The sequence below is a fragment of the Triticum dicoccoides genome, chromosome 2B (assembly GCF_002162155.2).
Source record: "Triticum dicoccoides isolate Atlit2015 ecotype Zavitan chromosome 2B, WEW_v2.0, whole genome shotgun sequence".
Lineage (NCBI taxonomy): Eukaryota > Viridiplantae > Streptophyta > Magnoliopsida > Poales > Poaceae > Triticum > Triticum dicoccoides.
The window spans coordinates 675,671,737-675,681,820 of NC_041383.1; positions in this window are offsets into that span (position 1 = coordinate 675,671,737).

Genomic DNA, 10,084 nt, shown 5'->3' on the forward strand with positions numbered 1-10,084 from the left:
AAGGGGGGCCGGCCCCTCTAGATGGGATCTAGAGGGGGGGGGGGCGGCGGCCAGGGTGGGGGGACTTGCCCCCCAAGCAAGGGGGGCGCCCCCTTTAGGGTTTCCCCCCCAACCCTAGGCGCATGGGCCCAAGGAGGGGGGCGCGCCCAGCCCACCAGGGGCTGGCTGCTATCCCATGCAGCCCCATGTGGCCTCCCGAGAGGGGTGGCCCCTCCCGGTGGACCCCCGGAACCCCTCCGGTGGCCCCGGTACAATACCGATAAGCCCCCGAAACTTTCCGGTGTCTGTATAACAACTTCCCATATATAAAACTTCACCTCCGGACTATTCCGGAACTCCTCGTGACGTCTGGGATCTCATCCGGGATTCCGAACAACATTCGGTAGTCACATACTAGTCTTCCTAACAACCCTAGCGTCACCGAACCTTAAGTGTGTAGACCCTACGGGTTCGGGAGACACGCAGACATGACCGAGACGACTCTCGGGCAATAACCAACAGCGGGGTCTGGATACCCATGTTGGCTCCCACATGCTCCTCGATGATTTCATCGGCTGAACCACGATGTCGAGGATTCGATCAAACCCTGTATACAATTCCCTTTGTCAATCGGTACATTACTTGCCCGAGACCCGATCGTCGGTATCCCAATACCTTGTTAAGTCTCGTTACCGGCAAGTCACTTTACTCGTACCGTAATGCATGATCCCGTGGCCAACACCTTGGTCACCTTGAGCTCATTATGATGATGCATTACCGAGTGGGCCCAGAGATACCTCTCCGTCATACGGAGTGACAAATCCAGTCTCGATCCGCATAAAACAATAGATACTTTCGGAGATACCTGTAGTGCACCTTTATACTCACCCAGTTATGTTGTGATGTTTGATACACCCAAAGCACTCCTACGGTATCCAGGAGTTACACGCTCTCATGGTCGAAGGAAGAGATACTTGACATTGGCTAAGCTCTAGCAAATGAACTACACGATCTTTGTGCTATGCTTAGGATCGGGTCTTGTCCATCACATCATTCTCCTAATGATGTGATCCCGTTATCAACGACATCTAATGTCCATAGCCAGGAAACCATGACTATCTGTTGATCACAACGAGCTAGTCAACTAGAGGCTCACCAGGGACATATTGTGGTCTATGTATTCACACGTGTATTACGATTTCCGGATAATACAGTTATAGCATGAATAAAAGACAATTATCATGAACAATGAAATATAATAATACTTTTATTATTGCCTCTAGGGCATATTTCCAACAGTCTCCCACTTGCACTAGAGTCACCAATCTAGTTACATTGTGATGAATCGAACACCCATAGAGTTCTGGTGTTGATCATGTTTTGCTCGCGAGAGAGGTTTAGTCAGCGGATCTGCGACATTCAGATCCGTATATACTTTGCAAATTTCTGTGTCTCCATCTTGAACATTTTCACGGATGGAGTTGAAACGACGCTTGATGTGCCTGGTCTTCTTGTGAAACCTGGGCTCCTTGGCAAGGGCAATAGCTCCAGTGTTGTCACAGAAGAGTTTGATTGGCCCCGACGCATTGGGTATGACTCCTAGGTCGGTGATGAACTCCTTCACACAAATCGCTTCATGCGCTGCCTCCGAGGCTGCCATGTACTCCGCTTCACACGTAGATCCCGCCACGACGCTCTGTTTGCAGCTGCACCAGCTTACTGCTCCACCATTCAACATATACACGTATCCGGTTTGTGACTTAGAGTCATCCGGATCTGAGTCGAAGCTAGCGTCGACGTAACCCTTTACGACGAGCTCTTCGTCTCCTCCATAAACGAGAAACATGTCCTTTGTCCTTTTCAGGTACTTCAGGATATTCTTGACCGCTGCCCAGTGTTCCTTGCCGAGATTACTCTGGTATCTTGCTACCAAACTTACGGCAAGGTTTACATCAGGTCTGGTACACAGCATGGCATACATAATAGATCCTATGGCTGAAGCATAGGGGATGACACTCATCTCTTCTTTATCTTTTGCCGTGGTCGGTGACTGAGCCGAGCTCAATCTCACACCTTGTAACATAGGCAAGAACCCTTTCTTGGACTCATCCATTTTGAACCTTTTCAAAATCTTATCAAGGTGTGTGCTTTGTGAAAGACCTATGAGGCGTCTCGATCTATCTCTATAGATCTTGATGCCTAAGCAGCTTCTCCAAGGTCCTTCATTGAAAAACATTTGTTCAAGTAGGCCTTAATGCTGTCCAGAAATTCTATATTATTTCCCATCAAGAGTATGTCATCCACATATAATATGAGAAATGCTACAGAGCTCCCACTCACTTTCTTGTAAACGCAGGCTTCTCCATAAGTCTGCATAAACCCAAACGCTTTGATCATCTCATCAAAGCGAATATTCCAACTCCGAGATGCTTGCACCAGCCCATAAATGGATCGCTGGAGCTTGCATACTTTGTTAGTGTTCTTAGGATCGACAAAACCTTCCGGCTGCATCATATACAGCTCTTCCTTAAGATGCCCGTTAAGGAATGCCGTTTTGACGTCCATCTGCCATATCTCATAATCATAGTATGCGGCAATTGCTAACATGATTCGGACGGACTTAAGCTTCTCTACGGGAGAGAATGTCTCGTCGTAGTCAATCCCTTGAACTTGTCGATAACCCTTAGCGACAAGTTGAGCTTTATAGATGGTGACATTACCATCCGCGTCCGTCTTCTTCTTAAAGATCCATTTGTTTTCTATCGCTCGCCGATCATCGGGCAAGTCAGTCAAAGTCCATACTTTGTTTTAATAGATGGATTCTATCTCGGATTTCATGGCTTCTAGCCATTTGTTGGAATCTGGGCCCGCCATCGCTTCTTCATAGTTCGAAGGTTCACCGTTGTCTAACAACATGATTTCCAGGACAGGGTTGCCGTACCACTCTGGTGCAGAACGTGTCCTTGTGGACCTACGAAGTTCAGTAGCAACTTGATCCGAAGTACCTTGATCATCATCATTGGTTTCCTCTTCAGTTGGTGTGGGCATCACAGGAACATTTTCCTGAGCTGCACCACTTTCCCGTTCGAGAGGTAGTACTTCATCGAGTTCTACTTTCCTCCCACTTACTTCTTTCGAGAGAAACTCTTTTTCCAGAAAGCATCCATTCTTGGCAACAAAGATCTTGCCCTCGGTTCTTAAGTAGAAGGTATACCCTACAGTTTCCTTAGGGTATCCTATGAAGACGCATTTTTCCGACTTGGGTTCGAGCTTTTCAGGTTGAAGTTTCTTGACATAAGCATCGCATCCCCAAACTTTTAGAAACGACAGCTTAGGTTTCTTCCCAAACCATAATTCATACGGTGTCGTATCAACGGATTTAGATGGTGCCCTATTTAAAGTGAATGTAGCTGTCTCTAGAGCGTATCCCCAAAATGATAGCGGTAAATCGGTAAGAGACATCATAGACCGCACCATATCCAATAGAGTGCGATTACGACGTTCGGACATACCGTTTCGCTGAGGTGTTGCAGGCGGCGTGAGTTGTGAAACGATTCCATATTTCCTTAAGTGTATGCCAAATTCGTGACTTAAATATTCTCCTCCACTATCTGATCGTAGGAACTTTATCTTTCGGTCACGTTGATTCTCCACCTCATTCTGAAATTCCTTGAAACTTTTCAAAGGTCTCAGACTTGTGTTTCATTAAGTAGACATACCCATATCTACTTAAGTCATCAGTGAGAGTGAGAACATAACGATATCCTCCGCGAGCCTCAACGCTCATTGGACCGCACACATCGGTATGTATGATTTCCAACAAGTTGGTTGCTCGCTCCATTGTTCCGGAGAACGGAGTCTTGGTCATTTTTCCCATGAGGCATGGTTCGCATGTGTCAAATGATTCATAATCAAGAGACTCCAAAAGTCCATCAGCATGGAGCTTCTTCATGCTCTTCACACCAATGTGACCAAGGCGGCAGTGCCACAAGTATGTGGGACTATCGTTATCAACTTTACATCTTTTGGCATCTACACTATGAACATGTGTAATATTACGCTCGAGATTCATTAAGAATAAACCATTGACCATCGAAGCATGACCATAAAACATATCTCTCATATAAATCGAACAACCATTATTCTCAGACTTAAATGAGTAGCCATCTCGTATTAAACGAGATCCAGATACAATGTTCATGCTCAAACTTGGCACTAAATAACAATTATTAAGGTTCAAAACTAATCCCGTAGGTAAATGTAGAGGCAGCGTGCCGACGGCGATCACATCGACTCTGGAACCATTCCCGACGCGCATCGTCACCTCGTCCTTCGCCAGTCTCCATTTATTCCGCAGCTCCTGCTGTGAGTTACAAATATGAGCAACGGCACCGGTATCAAATACCCAGGAGTTACTACGAGTACTGGTAAGGTACACATCAATTACATGTATATCAAATATACCTTTGGTGTTGCCGGCCTTCTTATCCGCTAAGTATTTGGGGCAGTTCCGCTTCCAGTGACCCTTCCCCTTGCAATAAAAGCACTCAGTCTCAGGCTTGGGTCCATTCTTTGACTTCTTCCCGGCAACTGGCTTACCGGGCGCGGCAACCTCCTTGCCGTCCTTCTTGAAGTTCTTCTTACCCTTGCCCTTCTTGAACTTAGTGGTCTTATTGACCATCAACACTTGATGTTCTTTCTTGATTTCAGCCTCTGCTAACTTCAGCATCGAGAACACTTCAGGAATGGTCTTTTCCATCCCCTGCATGTTGTAGTTCATCACAAAGCTCTTGTAGCTTGGTGGGAGCGATTGGAGGATTCTGTCAATGACCGTCTCATCTGGGAGGTTAATGTTCAGCTGGGTCATACGGTTGTGCAACCCAGACATCTTCAGGATGTGCTCACTGACAGAACTGTTTTCCTCCATCTTACAACTGTAGAACTTGTCGGAGACATCATATCTCTCGACCCGGGCATGAGCTTGGAAAACTAGTTTCAGCTCTTCGAACATCTCATATGCTCCGTGATGCTCAAAACACTTTTGGAGCCCCGGTTCTAAGCTGTAAAGCATGCCGCACTGAACGAGGGAGTAATCATCAGCACGAGACTGCCAAGCATTCATAATGTCTTGGTTCTCTGGGACGGGAGCGTCACCTAGCGGTCCTTCTAGGACATATTGTTTCCTGGCAGCTATGAGGATGATCCTCAGGTTCCGGACCCAGTCCGTATAGTTGCTACCATCATCTTTCAGCTTGGTTTTCTCCAGGAACGCGTTGAAGTTCATGTTGACATGAGCGTTGGCCATTTGATCTACAAGACATATTTGCAAAGGCTTTAGACTAAGTTCATGATAATTAAGTTCTAATCAAATTATGAACTGCCACTTAGATTAGACATCCCTCTAGTCATCTAAGTGTTACACGATCCGAGTCGACTAGCCCGTGTCCGATCATCACGTGAGACGGACTAGTCATCGTCGGTGAACATTCTCATGTTGATCGTATCTTCCATACGACTCGCGTTCGACCTTTATGTCTCTGTGTTCCGAGGCGATGTCTGCACATGCTAGGCTCGTCAAGTTAACCCTAAGTGTTTTCGCTGTGTAAAATTGCCTTACACCCGTTGTATGTGAACGTAAGAATCCATCACACCCGATCATCACGTGGTTCTTAGAAGCGACGAACTGTAGCAATGGTGCACAGTTAGGGGAGAACACTTCTTGAAATTTTGTAAGGGATCATCTTATTTACTACCGTCGTCCTTAGTAAACAAGATGCATAAAACATAATAAACATCACATGCAATTATATAAAGTAGTGACATGATATGGCCAATATCATATAGCTCCTTTGATCTCCATCTTCGGGGCTCCATGATCATCTTGTCACCGGCATGACACCATGATCTCCATCATCATGATCTCCATCATCGTGTCTTCATGAAGTTGTCACGCCAACGACTACTTCTACTTCTATGACTAACGCGTTTAGCAATAAAGTAAAGTAAGTTACATGGCGTTCTTCAATGACACGCAGGTCATACAAAAATAAAGACAACTCCTATGGCTCCTGCCGGTTGTCATACTCATCGACATGCAAGTCGTGAATCCTATTAAAAGAACATGATCTCATACATCACAATTCATCATTCATCACAACTTCTGGCCATATCACATCACATGATCAATCGCTGCAAAAACAAGTTAGACGTCCTCTAATTGTTGTTGCATCTTTTACGTGGCTGCAATTGGGTTCTAGCAAGAACATTTTCTTACCTACGAATAACCACAACGTGATTTTGTCAACTTCTATTTACCCTTCATAAGGGCCCTTTTCATCGAATCCGCTCCAACTAAAGTGGGAGAGACAGACACCCGCCAGCCACCTTATGCAACTAGTGCATGTTAATCGGTGGAACCTGTCTCACGTAGGCGTACGTGTAAGGTTGGTCCGGGCCGCTTCATCCCACAATATCGCTGAAGCAAGAAAAGACTAGTAGAGGCAAGCAAGTTGACAAGATCCACGCCCACAACAAAATTGTGTTCTACTCGTGCAAAGAGAACTACGCATAGACCTAGCTCATGATGCCACTGTTGGGGAACGTTGCAGAAAATTAAAATTTTTCCTACGGTTTCACCAAGATCCATCTATGAGTTCATCTAAGCAACAAGTCAAGGGAGAGAGTTTGCATCTACATACCACTTGTAGATCACGAGCGGAAGCTTGCCAAGGGGATGGTTATGATGGAGTCGTACTCGAACGTGATTCGGATCACCGATGTCCTAGTGCTGAACGGACAACACCTCCGCGTTCAACACACGTACGGGACGGGAGACGTCTCCTCCGTCTTGATCCAGCAAGGAGGAAGGAGAGGTTGAGGAAGGCAGCTCCAACGGCAGCACGAGGACGTGGTGCAGTTGATGGGGCAGTATTCCGACAGGGCTTCGCCAAGCACGTACGGAGGAGGAGAGGTGTTGGGGAGGGGAGGGGCTGCGCCTTGACTTGTGGTTATGCAGCCCTCCCCTCACCCCTCTATTTATAGGGGAAGGGACAAGGGGGGCCGGCCCCTCTAGATGGGATCTAGAGGGGGGGCGGCGGCCAGGGTGGGGGGACTTGCCCCCCAAGCAAGGGGGGCGCCCCCTTTAGGGTTTCTCCCCCAACCCTAGGCGCATGGGCCCAAGGAGGGGGGCGCGCCCAGCCCACCAGGGGCTGGCTGCTATCCCATGCGGCCCCATGTGGCCTCCCGGGAGGGGTGGCCCCTCCCGGTGGACCCCCGGAACCCCTCCGGTGGCCCCGGTACAATACCGATAAGCCCCCGAAACTTTCCGGTGTCTGTATAACAACTTCCCATATATAAAACTTCACATCCGGACTATTCCGGAACTCCTCGTGACGACCGGGATCTCATCCGGGACTCCGAACAACATTCGGTAGTCACATACTAGTCTTCTTAACAACCCTAGCGTCACCGAACCTTAAGTGTGTAGACCCTACTGGTTCGGGAGACACGCAGACATGACCGAGACGACTCTCGGGCAATAACCAACAGCGGGGTCTGGATACCCATGTTGGCTCCCACATGCTCCTTGATGATTTCATCGGTTGAACCACGATGTCGAGGATTCGATCAAACCCTGTATACAATTCCCTTTGTCAATCGGTACGTTACTTGCCCGAGACCCGATCGTCGGTATCCCAATACCTTGTTCAGTCTCGTTACCGGCAAGTCACTTTACTCGTACCGTAATGCATGATCCCGTGGCCAACACCTTGGTCACCTTGAGCTCATTATGATGATGCATTACCGAGTGAGCCCAGAGATACCTCTCCGTCATACGGAGTGACAAATCCCAGTCTCGATCCGCATAAAACAATAGATACTTTCAGAGATACCTGTAGTGCACCTTTATAGTCACCCAGTTACGTTGTGATGTTTGATACACCCAAAGCACTCCTATGGTATCCAGGAGTTACACGCTCTCATGGTCGAAGGAAGAGATACTTGACATTGGCTAAGCTCTAGCAAACGAACTACACGATCTTTGTGCTATGCTTAGGATTGGGTCTTGTCCATCACATCATTCTCCTAATTATGTGATCCCGTTATCAACGAAATCTAATGTCCATAGCCAGGAAACCATGACTATCTGTTGATCACAACGAGCTAGTCAACTAGAGGCTCACCAGGGACATATTGTGGTCTATGTATTCACACGTGTATTACGATTTCCGGATAATACAGTTATAGCATGAATAAAAGACAATTATCATGAACAATGAAATATAATAATACTTTTATTATTGCCTCTAGGGCATATTTCCAACAGATAATCTTGATCATAAACCCACAATTCATCGGATCTCGACAAACACACCGCAAAAATAATTACATCAAATAGATCTCTAAGAAGATCGAGGAGAACTTTGTATTGACAATCAAAGAGAGAGAAGAAGCCATCTAGCTAATAACTATGGACCCAAAGGTCTGTGGTAAACTACTCACACTTCATCGGAGAGGCTATGGCGTTGATGTAGAAGCTCTCCGTGATCGATTCCCCCTCCGGCGGAGCGCCGGAAAAGGCCCCAAGATGGGATCTCACGGGTACAGAAGGTTGCGGCGGTGGAAATAGGGTTTCGTATTGCCCCTGGATGTTTTCAGGGTATATGAGTATATATAGGCAAAAGAAGTCGGTCAAGGGAGCCACGAGGGGCCCACGAGGGTGGGGGGTGCGCCTACCCCCTCTGGGTGCGCCCTCCTGCCTCGTGGCCGCCTTGTTTCTTTCTTGACGTCCACTCCAAGTCTCCTGGATTGCGTTTGTTCCAAAAATAACTCACCCGAAGGTTTCATTCCGTTTGGACTCCGTTTGATATTCCTTTTAAGCGAAACACTGAAATAGGCAAAAAATAACAATTTGGGCTGGGCCTCCGGTTAATAGGCCATTCCCAAAAATAATATAAAAGTGCTTAGTAAAGCCCATTAAACATCCAAAACAGGTAATATAATAGCCTGGAACAATCAAAAATTATAGATACGTTGGAGACATATCAACTCGCCACGAGCATCAATGCTCATTGGACCGCATACATCAGTATGTATTATTTCCAATAAGTCATTGGCTCGTTCCATTGTTTCGGAGAATGGAGTTTTAGTTATCTTGCCCATAAGGCATGGTTTGCAAGTATCAAATGAATCATAATCAAGTGATTCCAAAAGTCCATCTTTATGGAGTTTCTTCATCCGCTTTACACTGATATGACCCAAACGACAATGCCACAAATAAGTTGCACTATCATTATCAAATTTGCATCTTTTGGCATCAATATTATGAATATGTGTATCATCACGATCAAGATTCAATAGAAATAGACCACTCTTCAAGGGTGCATGACCACAAAAGATATTACTTATATAAATAGAATAACCATTATTCTCTGATTTAAATGAATAATCGTCTCGCACTAAATAAGATCCAGATATAATGTTCATGCTCAACGCCACCAACAAATAACAATTATTCTGGTCTAAAACTAATCCCAAAGGTAGATGTAGAGGTATAGTTCCGACGGTGATCACACCGACCTTGGAACCATTTCCGACGCGCATCGTCACTTCGTCCTTAGGCAATCTTCATTTAATCCAAGTCCCTGCTTTGAGTTACAAATATGAGCAACCGAACCAGTATAAAATACCCAGGCACTACTACGAGAATTAGTAAGGTACAGATCAATAACATGTATATCAAATATACCTTTGCTCACTTTGCCATCCTTCTTATCCGCCAAATACTTGGGGCAGTTCCGCTTCTAGTGACCAGTCCCTTTGTTGTAGAACCTCTCAGTTTCAGGCTTGGGTCCATTTTTAGGTTACTTCCCGGGAGTGACAACTTGCTTGTCATTCTTCTTGAAGTTCCCCTTCTTTTTACCCTTGCCCTTTTTCTTGAAACTAGTGGTCTTGTTAGCCATCAACACTTGATGCTCCTTCTTGATTTCTACCTCCGCGGCCTTTAGCATCGCAAAGGGAATAGTCTTTTCCATCCCTTGCATATTGTAGTTCATCATGAAGCCTTTGTAGCTTGGTGGAAGTGATTGAATAACCCTGTCAATGA